Below are 14,157 nucleotides of genomic sequence, written 5' to 3'. Positions count from 1 at the left end.
ACAGCTTCCTGTCCAGCCTGGCCATCCAAGTGAGGAGGCGTGATGAGAAACAGGAGCAAAGCAGCAGGATACGAATCAATACGCACCTTGCCAAGGTCTCCCCTGTCCATCAACACACTGTCCCAAATCCGTGCTACACGAGGAACCAAACAGCGAGGCCGGTGAAGATGCCTGGGTCTCTCTCCCGTACATTCTAAAAACCCCTGCAGTCTGGAGCCACCAAGATCCACCATCAGACTGTTTCTCCGTGTGGCGCGCTCCGCCCATTTGGCAGAAGGGATGAGCGGGAAAAGCAAGAGCTTGGTGATATCCTCCTACCCCCACCCCAGTTGCCGCTCTACTCTGTAGAACCATCACCATGAAAGACAGAATTAAAAGCTTTCAATCAGAAAAGGATGGAGGGACTAGTGCTAGTTTTATAAGGGGAAGGTGAATGAGTGTGATGCGATCTTGAAGAGAAAGCATTTGACACTGATATTTGGGAGAAGGTGGCCCAGTGGAGGTCTACCGCCTTTGAAAAGTTCCAATGGGGGGAAAGCCTCCGTGAGATCAGAAAACCAAGGATGTAGGCTGCCGAGAGTTTCAAGTGCTCTGCTGACACCTGGTGGCTGCTAGAGAAAGCAGCTCCCTTGCGCAGCCTCTTCCGCCATCCGGAGCATAAACTGGAAACGTAAAATGCTTTTCATCCACCAGAAGCAAAATTTAAGATTCACCTCTCCGCTCATTAGGGGTGAGAACGCAGTGAACGTTAGGGAGACGGGAGAGTGCCTAGGCTGTCTTTTATTTTTTTTTTTAAGATTTTATTTATTTATTTGACAGAGAGAGAGAGCCAGCCAGCGAGAGAGAGAACACAGGCAGGGGGAGTGGGAGAGGAAGAAGCAGGCTCCCAGCGGAGGAGCCTGATGCGGGACTCGATCCCAGAACCCGGGATCACGCCCTTAGCCTAAGGAAGACGCTTAACGACTAAGCCACCTAGGAGCCCCCGGGGCTGTCTTTTATGTCTCAATGCTTAATCCAGTGCCAAACACGGCCATTTCACTTCTCTGGGTCTTGGAACCTCTGCCTCGTGAAAGAGTCCTTCAACTGTCACAAATTCACAAAACTCTTCCATCGGGTGGATATTGTGAAGGGCCTTAAAATGGAACCAGAGGAAAACCTCATCCCCTATTTCCCACTTCTACCATTATCTGCCTAATGCTATAAATGTCACGGTGCCAATGTACTGATCGAAACCAAGAACTCGGTTAAGCCAGGTGCTATTTAGGCTGAAGACACGTCTCCTCTATAGACTTGTTCTTTCATGTGACTGCCCCCCCAAGAGATTCATAACACTGCAGACATACATCGTTGGGATGCAGTGACTTTAGCGACCCAAGGGAAGAGTCTGATGGCTTAGATTTCTGTGACCAGTCACTTTATACAGTGCACTTACTACCACAACAAATATTATATGCAGTATATCAAAGTTAACCCAAATCCGGATTTTAAGGGTAACAGTATTAACATTTTGATCCCTTTTCTCCTTTTAAAAAGTAATTTCTCTGAATGCCACCATTGCTTCGTATAGGACAGCGCGCTCAGGTCAAGTACAAAACCTATAATATCAACTTTGTTAAAATGTTCATAAAATATAAATTACGTTAAAATTAAAGGGCTATTTTTGCAGACCTCAAGGGTGCCTCTTAAAGATTGCCAATGGAAGCAAAGAAACACAACGCTGTGGGCACCACATTGTGTGGGAGAAAAGCCATCCAGTACCTTGACCTGGATCAAGCTAGTCATCCTCTAAGGAGCTCTTCTTCCTAATGACATGGGGACTGGCATAGATGGGCCCCATCCAGCACCTGTCTGCTAGGAATCTAAGAACAGCCCAGAGAGAAAAGGCCTTCTCCAATGTTGCTCTTCTCAACACTCCGAGATCCCCGATAGCTCAACTCTGTGTTTGGAAGGCCGAACCCCACATACACACAAGGCCTTCTGCACACACTGAACCCACCTCTACAGCCTCCTCTCCCTCCCTCCTCTTTATGCATTCTATGTGGTTCCAGTAAACCCGAGCTGTTCTCTGTGTATTTCCTGCGCTTTACTGTTTCTCAACCTTGGCTCGTGATGATCCTCTTGGCAAGAATTCTTCCTGTTCCTATGACTGCCTGTCTACATCCTTAACTCGCACGGCATACTGTACCCACTCCTCCCAGTCTCCTTACAAAGAACTACCCTGTACTATGCTGCTGTCATGCAGCGCCCTATCCCCCTCCCATGTACATACAGGACTGTGACCCCCTTGAGGGCAGGAGCTGTGTGTCTGGCACATGGTCAATGTCTAGTACGTGTCTGCTGAGCAAATGAATAAAACAGCTGATGGTAGATGTGAGAAGGGACAAGAAGTCTCCTGCTAGCCATCGACCTGCTATACTTTCTGAATCTCTCTGAGGAGCCATCAGAAGTGGTACGAAGGCCAATCCAAGCAGGCATCATCATCTGGGGGAAATCCCAATGCTTAAGCACAAAGATGAGATGATGAACTGAACAAGGGAAAGAAGGTTGGGCTACAGCGTGTGGTGTGGCAAGAGAGCCACAGTGGGTGGTGGCGGTGGTGGTGGGCTTGGGGCAAGTATGGGACAAAAGTGCCAGGAAGATGAGGGAAAAAATGACCAGCCAAGGGCTGAAGAGCCATAAAACACAAACTCACGCTTTCTCTCATTTTGTCTACTGTAATAATGCTTCTCACTAAGGATAAGAAGCCTACAAAGACGAGTCAAAGTCAAAAGTCATTGTTATACACTGTGTGATTTTCTTCTTGGTTCCTGTCAATACACACGCACATGCGCACATGCACACTCCCCGCTACGTGTACCTTTATAAGCGCCCACAGGGTGAAAAGCAAGGCATGGGCTCCTTTGACACGCCTCTTCTGCTTTTGTCACCAAGAGTAAGCTCACGCTCACCAAAGCAATTTTGTGTCTGAGCTCCTCAGAGCCCTGCAATTTCTAAACCCATCAGTGTGTCATTTTCTCATGGAAGTTTTGCTTCTTTCTCAGAAGACTCCATTAGCGAGCAGCCAACAGGGTGGCTGAAGAGGGGACAGATCAGAGCCTACAAGTCAGAGCCCACATGAGTGGCCTGGGGAAGGTGCTGCCACCACCTCACACGTTCTCGTGTCAAGCACAAGCCAGGAGGGCAGGCCCGGCACCCACCAGCAGTAGCCAGGCTGAGTCTCGGGGTCTCCTCTCATTCCCAGCCTCTCATGGCGGCTCGACAGTTTCTGTGTGCTTCCGGGGCAGCTCAGAATATATGGGTAGTAGAGTACTTCCGGCTACTTCTAATTTAGGCTTGGTGAGGAGGCCAAAAGAGCTATCATGGTGGCACCAGAAAATGTAGATCAGAACTAGAAAATGTGATGGCTCACTTTACCCTACAATTGCATTGAAAGGATACTACGTGTAAGTTGGCCAATATAGCATGGGGTGTCCAAAATGCTCTGGAAGAGATCTCCTGAGGTGCATTCTCATTCAGAAGTGGATACTTGGGGAGCAATGGCAGAGATCTGTGCAGTCCTTTGCCCCCCACCAGGTCAACACAGCTAAGGCTGGGAAGTCTCCCTATTGTCCCTGCAGCCTCCTGGTCCTCAGAGAGGAGCCAGGGAGATGGTGCTTCTATCTTTCTCACATGCCCACAGGCATTTCACTGGAGCCCGCTGCTTCCCCTGCACACAAACCACAGCCATCTGACGGAGCAGCAGCAGCTCCTCTCAAGCCCACGAAAGGCTGTGCCAGGTTTGGGTCTGACGGAGCTAAGTCCATGTACTCTTTATTTCCTTAATTGCATGAGATACGAAATATGCACTTGGGTTACCATTGGCATAATGTGTATCTCTACTTGTAGGTGGGGCTCATGAACCCATGTATTATGCAATAAGAGGGGGGAAAAAAGACCATGAAAAACTGAATTAGAGAAGCACCAGCTCTCTCGAAGACACCCCATCCTAAGAAGCCATCTGGGATAGAAAGCATAGGAACGAAAAACCAGCCTAAAGAAACAGAAGAAATCGTAGGCCGGAATCTCAGCTAGACAGCATGTTAGGCGAAAGCCACAGATTGATCTTCCCAGAGGCTTCCAAGTTAATTCTCTCCTGGCGACTCCACACAGAGGCATTGTGAAATATTCCGCCCCGAGTCCAGATGATTCTCTAACTCAGAAAAACCACATGACACAGAAACTCCATCCATATCATAATTAAAATAAATACAATTAAATAATAATTAAAACAGTAATTAAAACATTAAAAGACAGGGTCCTCAGAAGTTAGATTTTAAGAAGCAGCCACGCAAACTCTGCTTTCTGCCCCCTCTTACTTGAAGTGTGTTGCTGGGGAGATCTCGGGGCAGGGCGCTTGCCCGGGGTTCCGACCTGATTTTGTACGTGGGATGATAAAGCAACAGGAAAGGCAGACAAACCAGCAGTTTCCACCATGTCGTGGTTTTCTCTTTAAACTTGCAGAAGGAACAGTGTGAATCTGTCCTATTTACAACTCAAGATTTATTACAAGTTATTTGTGAAAATACGGGGTTGGGCTAAGAGGCAGACTTGATTGGGGTTTTCCAGGGGGCTTGAGAACCCACTCCAGCTGAGGGGCAGAAGGGGAGGCAGTGTACTTATTTACAAGGCAGGTGAAGGGAAGAGCTCCGGGCTGGGAGTTAGGATCCCAGGGCTTCAGTTGCAGTTTATCTCACATTAGCTGTGTGACTTGGGGCAGATCACCTAACCTTTCTGGGCCTTGGTTCCCTCTTCTGTAAGATCAGGAGGTGGAAAAACCTGATTGCCGGCGCTCCCCTCCAGCTCTAACATTCTGAGACACCAAATCACAATCTCCAACTTGACATGCTTATTCACTTGCAAATCTAATTAGGGATGTGCCCACTGGGAAAATCAGCACCAGAAAGTTTATTAGGTCCTCCCTGTGACTGACAAACTGTCAACCGTGGGAGTACGAAAGCCGGCTCGTCTCTGGACCCAACGCCCACTGTTCTGCCAGCTTTCTGACATGACAAGTGGTTGCTGGGAAAGAGAAGGAAAGAAAAACGCCTAGGGGGGCAGGCATTGCAGTTTTACATGGACGCTCAAAAATTCGTAAGGTTACTCGCGTAACAACAAGCTTTCCTTTTTATATGAAGATGACATGTCGTCTTAAGAGCGATAAGACTTATGCTTTGAGCTGCTTCTTTCTAGGCAAGTATGTTAGCCAACTCGGCCCTTTTGCTCCCTTGCTTTTATGACTGTGGTATGTGTGGAAGAGAGGGAGATTAGTGCAATCACTAAAAGGGGATAGGGAAGTTGAGAAGAGGGAGAGAATTGAGATAATCTTAAACACTGATTTGTTAAAACTGAGTTTGAGAACCATTAGGGAACCCAGAGACTGTCTGGTTCCGGCTCTGTTTTCTGTTGGGTTTGATGTGACCAAAGGCCACCCGAGGAACGTTCTGAAGGCACTCGGGGAGGTGAGACTGAAGTTTGGGAGCGAGTCAGAGATGCAGGTGACGGCTGAGGCTGGAAGTGACAGCTGAGGGAAAGATATGTCTCAGGAGACAGAAGCAGAGGATGGTGGGAAGGACAGGGCTGAGGCTGGAGGAAGAGAGTCACTAGAAAGTTGGGATGATGCCGGAATTTGGGGGAACAGTGAGGAGACGCAGAACAGAGTGGACAAGTCTATGAAGGTGGCTGCCGATAGGAGAAGTAGGAGACATGGAAGAAAGACATTTTTATTCCCCTAAAGACTTATGGGAAACAAAAGGGCAGTGCAGTTCATGAGCTCTAGGCATGCCAGTGGCCAGACATGGCACTCTTCATTTATACACCCAGTAAAGCCCACTACAATTGTATTTTATATTTACAGATTACTTCATCCTGTAGCCAATTCACAGAATTCAAATTCCAGGAGCTAGGTCACGAGCCCAGAGTGATTTGTCAAAAACTCTAGCTTCTGTTTGGATTTTATCAGTGAGCAGCCGGGGTCTGATGTACACACTGTCGAACAGATCATACATAGATGCTTCTGAAAATATGAAAAGGGCTTTGAACAGCACTATGAAAAGTCAGGAATTCCAGCTCCTGCTGTGGGCTCACCACAGGCCTTTCTTCACGTGTGTAGTAAAGCAGCTGATCGTGTCATAGGCAACAGCTCCAGGAACGCTTTGAGTCTATCAAACAACGCTTCTGTCCTTCTCCCAGATGTCTTAAATATGCAACCACCAGCTTGCATAACATCCATAGGAGTCCTTCCAGTGCTTAAGTTTTATGTGTTTCTTTGAGTTGCCCAGGGGTCCCCAGAGAGGCCAAGATCAAGCCCAACTGTTCCCTAGGATGCAGACCACACTGGTCAATAAGTGTTCCCCAAGGGCCTGTGCTGGCTGGGCAATTGATCAATACGGGGCCGAACATAGTGGAGACATCTGAAATGGACCTCTCACAGAAAGTCAGGGCTACACAGCTGCTAAAATCATAATCAAGACCACTTTACCCAAACAGCCTTTCACTACTTGAGTTACTAAACCCCTACAAATGAGGCCGGCCGGTTCCACCTTGTACTTAATTCCATTATTCAACAAAGGGTCACAGGAAATTTCCAAACATGTTATTAGGGACTCTGTATATCCTACTAGGAAATGAGACAGAATGGGCAGCCCTGAATTGCTTTTGCATTTCCTGTATATTACCCTCAAAGATTCTGGACTTTAGGTCTCCTCCCTCTTAAGAAAAAAAAAAGTCCACAAAAGAAAGGCCCCAGAAGCAAAAGAGAATTTCGCTCCATGCTTATTAGCACATTGAGAAATGTTCCATTATACTGGGGAGAAATTTTAAGCGCCGCTTATTCTGAGCTTCTCAGCATTAATTTTCATTTGTAAGTATTGCTGAGTTCTCCCTGAAAATGTTCAAAACAGGAGTTAGGTTTGTGATTTACACCACCGCAAAGTGTCTTACCCCAACTTCCAGCCTCTAAGAGCACGTAAAAGAAAGAAGTGAACAAACCAGAGGTTAAGATTGTCTGGATGTAGCTCCCACCTCTGGTCTCACTGATGACCCAGATATATAAATAGATGGCATATAGGTGAATGCCTACGAAGAACTGGGGCAGCAAAGCCACTTACGGGGAGATTTGTGTACTTAAAAATCAGGACCAGCTGTAGTGGCTAAAGTGACAGAAGCTTAATGTCTGGGGGATTCCCTCTATGTCACACCTCCTCTGCAGAACCCCCAAGTTGATCTCACTTGCATTTAAAAGCTGTTGGCAGGTGAGTGCCAGTGCCGGGAGAACCAACCGCCAGCCTTATCAGCGGCATTAGCAGGTGGCCGCCGAGCATCTGAAGGAAGTGCTGTGGGGAGAAAGCCCTTCTCTTGCTTCCCTTCCTCGGGTGACCTAGGACTGGACCAGTGCTGTGAAAAGATGGATCAAATTCCACACTAATAAGAAAAGAGATTTTAAAAGAAGATCGTGTCAGTGTAAGCTTGTAAACAAGAGCTACGACTGCGTTATTAATGCCTGTTGACAGAGAGTTTCTGCTCACTGCACATTTACCGTGTCCTGCATTGTTAATTGTGGGTGTATCAAGATTTGAAGAATCTTGTGGGAGGAAATAAGGTCCTTTACCTCCTCCGTAACCACCAAAGCCTCACCCACTCACATCCTGTGTCTGATCTTCTAAGACAATGGGTCGCTCAGACATTCTGTCCTAATGCGCATTTAATAGAATCACTGCTTGTCTGAGTGTGATTCCCAACTTTTAATTCGAAAGCCAGTCACTGTGCCCATGATGAGCACAGGTTGGGAGCTTAATAAATGCAGAGTGAATCTTAGTGGCAATCTCTCATCTTTGAATTCAGATGCTTTCCAGGGGCTGTGTCCCTGGGGGATAGCTGATGAGACTGAGTGTGGATAAACCAGTCCTATTGGCGAGTGCATACATGTGAACTGAAATGCCAATCCAGGACTGAAGAGCACATGTCTCTCTTGTGATTACATTGAACAGATTGAGCTTTCCAGGAGTTCCATTATTTGCAAAAGGGAAAACTTTCTTTGCAGCATTTCTATATATGATTATCATCTCCCAAATACCAAAAACAAACCCCCAGTCTTCCATGGATAGGTACACATCATACATACATGTGGAAAGTCAACAGGAAGATGCTAGAACATAGACAGTGAGGTGATCCCCGAAGGCCTGTGCTCGATCTGGCTATGTGTTGATGGGGGCTCAGGGAGTGGGGTGTCTGGGGGAGCTCATGCCTCTCTTCAGATGAACTTGGCACTGATGAGACATAATGCCAGAAGAGGGCCTATTATTAGATGAGTCAAATCTGTGGAGGAAACCCGTAAGCAGCACTGAATAACAAGATCCTTATACAAGCAGTAGGTGGTCTTCTTTCAGTGGTCCTATCTTTCTCCTGAGATGATTTAAGGAAAGAAAAAAAAAACCCCTCACTTCTATTCATGATTTAATTAACTTTCCTCCCAATATTCAAATAGACATACCACACACCTATATGAGACCACCACCAAACAAGACACACAGGGACAACGCAGAGGTCTAATATGGACAGGGTATCACAGGGGGAAAAAAATTAACTTTAGGTAACACACGTTCTTGGCAAAAAAAAAAAATCAGTTATTTCAGAAAAGCCACGAAGAGGATACTTCACCATGTCTACCACTACCACCTGGGCCAAGCCGCCATCCGTGGCATCTCTCCCTGTCTCTCCCTTAGCTCCCACGGCTCTGTTCTCAACACTGCAGTCAGGGTGACAGTGTCCAAACGAGAGTCCAATATGACTCGTTTGCTCAAAACCTTCTACACATCCCACCTCACAGGGGAGGAGCCAACCCTCTCACCGTCGCCTGCAAGGCCCAACCTGGCTTGAACCTGGTTGAACCTCCCTGGTTCTTCTGACCCTGACCTCCAGGGGCGCCCTCGTCGATTACTCAGCTCCAGCCCTCACGGGCCTTTTGGCTGTGCCTGGTTCCTGCTGTGGGGACTTTGCACTTGCTCTTTCCTTTGCCTGGACTTCAGAGATCCCTCCTTTCTTCAAGTCTCTGCTCCTCAGCGAGCCCTTCCCTCCTTTCCTGCTTGGTTTTTCTCCTCTGCGCTTACCATCTCCGAACACGAGTGGATTTACTTGCTTCATCTGTCTCCCCAAATGAATCTCAAACTCCATGAAGTCAGGGGGATTTTGCCTGGTTTACTGATGTATCCCCAAAGCCAAGACAAAAGCCTGTCCCACAGTAGGGGCTCAGTAAATATTTGTTATGCGATTGAATACGAGAGGACAGACTGGTAGGCAAGTGTGAGCTTTGGAGGCCAGGAGATCGACGGTCACTGGCCCTGCACTAAGGAAGCCAGATAGCAGACTTGACTCTCATAGGACCAGGCAGTTGCACTGAGATTAAAAAACCTGTTCTCTGGCCAATTCGCTTCTAACCCGGCACATTGCTTCATAAATGTCTGCTTTTGACCACCAGGGGGACTACATGAGAAAGAGCGTGGGAATGGCTAGGTCTAATCCACTAATGGAAATGTAATTCGAAGCTCTAACATCCTAGAACTCCATGCGGTCAATAATTGATGGTTAGGAGTCAAGAGAATGAGCAGTGCTTACACCAGCAAGCTTTCTCTCTCAAAATATGTACAACAGTATGGGAGGGGAGCTTGAAGGGGGTGCTTACTGTGTACAGGGCACTATGCTAAGTGCTCTAATGCTCTCCCTAGCTCGGTCTCCTAATAATCCTATCACACTTGCCCGAGGTCATCAGCTCTAAGTGGCAGAACAGGCACTGAAAGGCCTGGCCCTCAACCACCGCCTGCCCTTAACGTCCTCCCAGGTAGCCTGCCCAGAAGAAGGTTCTTTGTCCCCCAACCCTCTGACCCTGTCGCCTCTGTAAGAAAAGCTCAGAAGCCAGCGTCATGCATCCTAGCAATGATGCCAGGTTGATACTCAACCCTGAGAATTTGGCTGCCACAATTAAAAAAGAAAAATGGAAACCTGCGGGCATAGTCACTAACGGACTTATTTAAAAACGCTGTCCATTATCTCTCCCCTTTCAAGCAGGAAAATCTATAGAAATGGAAACATGCTCTGCTCCAAGCTACGGCTTGGTACTTTAAATGAACCGGAATGGGGATGAAATACTCTGATGTATATGTTGGGATGAGCCAGAAATGTCCAGTATTACAAACGTCCCACACAAGTGGATACGAGGACCGATCAGAAGACTCAGGAAAGCTTGGCATGCACCTGGACAACTGTAGCACGTTCTGGGAAAAGTTCAGGAAACTAAAGTACTCTGGGTCTCACCCTGAGAAAAAAACACAAGAACTCCGTGGCTGAAATACATACAAGGGGAACCCACTCTGAAGCTGTGGCTGTCAAAGCAGCTCCGACCCAAAGTGACGGGCTGAGCGGCCAGCTAGCGTAGTGGCGACACACCCACCTGCCCCACAGCCTGGCAGGGGGACATGATCCGACCTTCACAAACTAAGGGCAGAGTCCACAAACAGCTACCCATGTGCACGCCTGTGATAAATGGCTTTTATTGAGCAGTACCATGCTCCTTACACGCTTCATCACATTTACCCTTAATCTCTGTTCTGTGGATGAAAACCAGCCTTTAAATACTGCGGCTTTGCAGGGCGCCTGGGTGACTCAGCCGGTTAAGTGACTGATCCTTGGTTTCAGCTCAGGGCGTGATCTTAGGGTTGTGAGATCGAGCCCCGTGCTGGGCTCTACGCTCAGTGGGGGGGTCTGCTTGAGGGTTCTCTCTCCCTCTCCCTCTGCCCCTTCCTCTGCTCTCTCTGATAAATAAATAAATTTATTTATTTACCCAATTTGCTCCAAGTCACAAAGCTAATAAGGGGTACAGCCCAGTGTTAAATTCACTTCTGTCCAACTTGAAGGCAGCTTCCCCCCCGGCCACAATGATTGTCTGTGTCCCACAGCAGTGTGAGCGACACCAGCCAGCTCCCAGAGGCTGAGGTCCAGGAAGGGGAGAGATGCAGAGAGAAGCCTGGTTTTATGTTGCCTAGATGCTTCTTAAGGATGGGTTGTGAGGAAACCAGCATTCTGAAACAATTTCCCCAAACTTTGTAGGCACTTTGTAGTTGTCAACATGCAGGAAACGTGGGGAAGGGCAGGGGTGTGAACAGATGGACTCCACAGACTGACCCTGTGAGCACTGATCTGCCCCCTTCCCCTTTCCTGGCGAGTGTCTCCCATGTCTGCTACCAGGCATGCACCCCCTTATGAATGGGGTTGAGCCCCCGAAGATTATTTATACATTACTTGTTTGGAACTCTGAATGCATTTTCTTGTGGAAACAGTGTCAGACATGGTGCCTGTGTTTCTAGGTCAGTCCTCAAAAGTCTATATTTAAGCCAGTATTGGGGAAAGTTATAGAGAAACAGATTTCGGTCTCAATATAGGGAAGAACTTTCTAATAATAAGGCATTGCCCAAAATGGAGTGGGTTGCCTTGGGAAGTGTGACAACAGAAGGTAAACAGCTTTCCGGGCACTCCCACAGTGTCTCCAGAGGCAAGCATGGGACAGAAGTCCTGGGGATGGGAAGCCAGCAGGAAAGGCAGAATTGCCCGAAAAGTCATTCTGATCCTGACTATTGTTCTGGAAGCTTTGTACGTTTCCCAGCCAATTATCTCCCAGGATTTTCATACATGAATGAATAGGCGCGTTAGCAACACAGGAACCAGGGCAACCATTTTCCCAGACTCCGAGTTACGTTTCCTTTGATCTCCAAAAGGAAGTGATAGGTCACATAATTTTGCCACATGAAGTGCAACAGAAATACCTGTTCAGCATAATGAGGTTGCGACTAAAATGGGCTGTGTTCTTTAAAAGGGGATACGGCACCTGAAGGAGCACTTGCTTTACTATTATGATACTTTTATTTTCCCGAGGCAAACACAATTTTGACCTTGTCTCACCTAGACTCACAAATCCTGGCTGATTTTAAGAATCAGTGAAGCTGGTGAAAGATAAATTTATAAAAGCTGTAGAGGCAACCTTCATACTTTTCCACGTATAGACAAAAATTCTGTCAAAAACCTAACATACGGGGCGCCTGGGTGGCACAGCGGTTAAGCGTCTGCCTTCAGCTCAGGGCGTGATCCTGGCGTTGTGAGATCGAGCCCCATATCAGGCTCCTCTGCTGTGAGCCTGCTTCTTCCTCTCCCACTCCTCCTGCTTGTGTTCCCTCTCTCGCTGGCTGTTTCTATCTCTGTCGAATAAATAAATGAAATCTTTAAAAAAAAAAAAACCTAACATACGTTGGAAGTAAAAAAAAAAAAAAAGTATCTAAAAAGGTGCTGTTAGGAATGGTATGTTGCACCAGAAATCTGTTCCCTGTAAAACACTTACATAGCTCCTTAGAAAAGCTATGTAATTAGCTCTTGGTCATGGTTATGGGGGCAAATACAGCTCCCCCTTTTGCCCTTGAGGTGACAGAGCTGCCACCGGTGAGCTCGTGCCTGCGTGGCACGTGCTGGTGCTACGTGCTCCGCCCCCATCCCACGGCCGCCCAGCTGGGTCCCACCTGCCCTTGCAAGCAAAACTAACAGGGCCTTTCCAGCAAGAGGCCTTTCCCGACACTCCAAGACAGGAATCATTTCATCGTCCTCTGAACATGCTTTCCATTTTCCACGTAGCTCTTATGAACAGCATTTTACCTTGCGTTCTAAGCCTTTGTGACACCCTTCTGCATCCCCATAGCCCACGCCCCACCAACAGATGAGTCCCTGGTGGGGCTGGGTTATTAACTAGGACCATCCCGGGGAACCTAGCGCTTGGTCTGGATAACTACGTGTGAGCCAAGGGAGTCCCTGCAGAGCAAATAGGTCTCATCTCGGACACATCAACGGGCACCTCCACTTTGGACCGTGAAGTTGCAGAGACGGCAACCTCAGGGACGGGAGACGCACACGGGACTGGAGACAGACCACCCTCCGAGCTTGTGCTTAGAAATGACAGGACTGCTGTGGTCTGAAGCAAACCAGCAGCTCAGAAAAGTACAGCTTGGTAATTGGGTCCCCCCAACTCAGAGGCCACAGATGGAAGCCCCCCCTTCCCTGAAAGTCGCCATCAGCAACTTATTGTAGAAAGCCAGGCTTCTCAGGGAAAGTCAATACACCTTCCCCACTGGGGGACAGTGTTTGCGTCAAGTGATCGGCCTGCTGACCGCTCCTTAAGGAATGTGTCAGGGGCCAGACCTGCTGAGCCCTCCCTGCCCTGCACACAAGCTAATGACCAATGACACTCTTTTCAGGCATGGGGGAAGCCACCGGATCTTGCCCCACGTTTGTACTCAAAGCCAAGAGTCGTCCGAAGTCCTGGCACATGCTGGGAGGGACGGTGGCCACGGGACTGCACGGACTCGCTAGCGGCATGGACCAGCAGGCCAGCAGGCTCCAGGGTATATTCGGGCCGCAGAAATCGATGGGCATTGTCATTTTTGCTCAACTATTCTTCCAAGTCATTTTGCCTTGGGTGGTTCGATCAGAAAGTATCATAACGGTGGGCCATGTGGTTCAGGGAAAAGCCACACAAGCCACCTGGAGCAAAAGGGAAGGTTTCCTGAGGGCTGCAGGCATCTTAAGGGACGGCACAAGCAGCTGGTAACTCTGAGGACGGGAGCCAGGAGAGTTAGCCTCTCCCACTCCCACAGCAAGGGCTCTGGGGTGTGCTTCTCTTGCACACCGACCACATCCCTCTCTTTCTGTGCAGAGTGCCAAGAGCCTCCCATCAGAGCACCTCCTGATTCACACATCCAACCAAGACTGGCAAGCAGCCCTGGAGACGGACTGCCAATTTGTGGAGGACGGAATCTGAGGGGCCGACCTCAGGTCAGGTGACCTCTCTGATGCAATCCGCGGCGATGGGGCCCAGACCATGTCCCCGTGCCCCATCTTGTCAGCAAGAGCTAGCAGAAGAGATGCTCAGAAAAAGCTGGGAACAGGGCGACCCGCCGATTACTGTGCCCACCACTGAGAGGCTCAGCCAACCCTCTCCTCCTGCAATAAGGGAGAGACTGTGAAGCCTTGGTTAAACACTCCAGTCTATGTGGCACCAGAAGGTTCTGATGGAAGACCAGGTCACTGCCT

General features: G+C 48.4%; 1 protein-coding gene across 2 annotated transcripts in view; it reads right to left on the bottom strand.

Annotated features, from left to right (window-relative positions):
* TSPAN7 (tetraspanin 7) overlaps positions 1 to 14,157 on the bottom strand; it is a 122,541-nt gene that overhangs the window by 22,854 nt on the left and 85,530 nt on the right. The window lies entirely within an intron of this gene.

This window comes from Ursus arctos, chromosome X, assembly GCF_023065955.2.
Source record: "Ursus arctos isolate Adak ecotype North America chromosome X, UrsArc2.0, whole genome shotgun sequence".
Classification (NCBI taxonomy): Eukaryota; Metazoa; Chordata; class Mammalia; order Carnivora; family Ursidae; genus Ursus; species Ursus arctos.
This window is presented reverse-complemented; position numbering and strand designations above follow the sequence as displayed.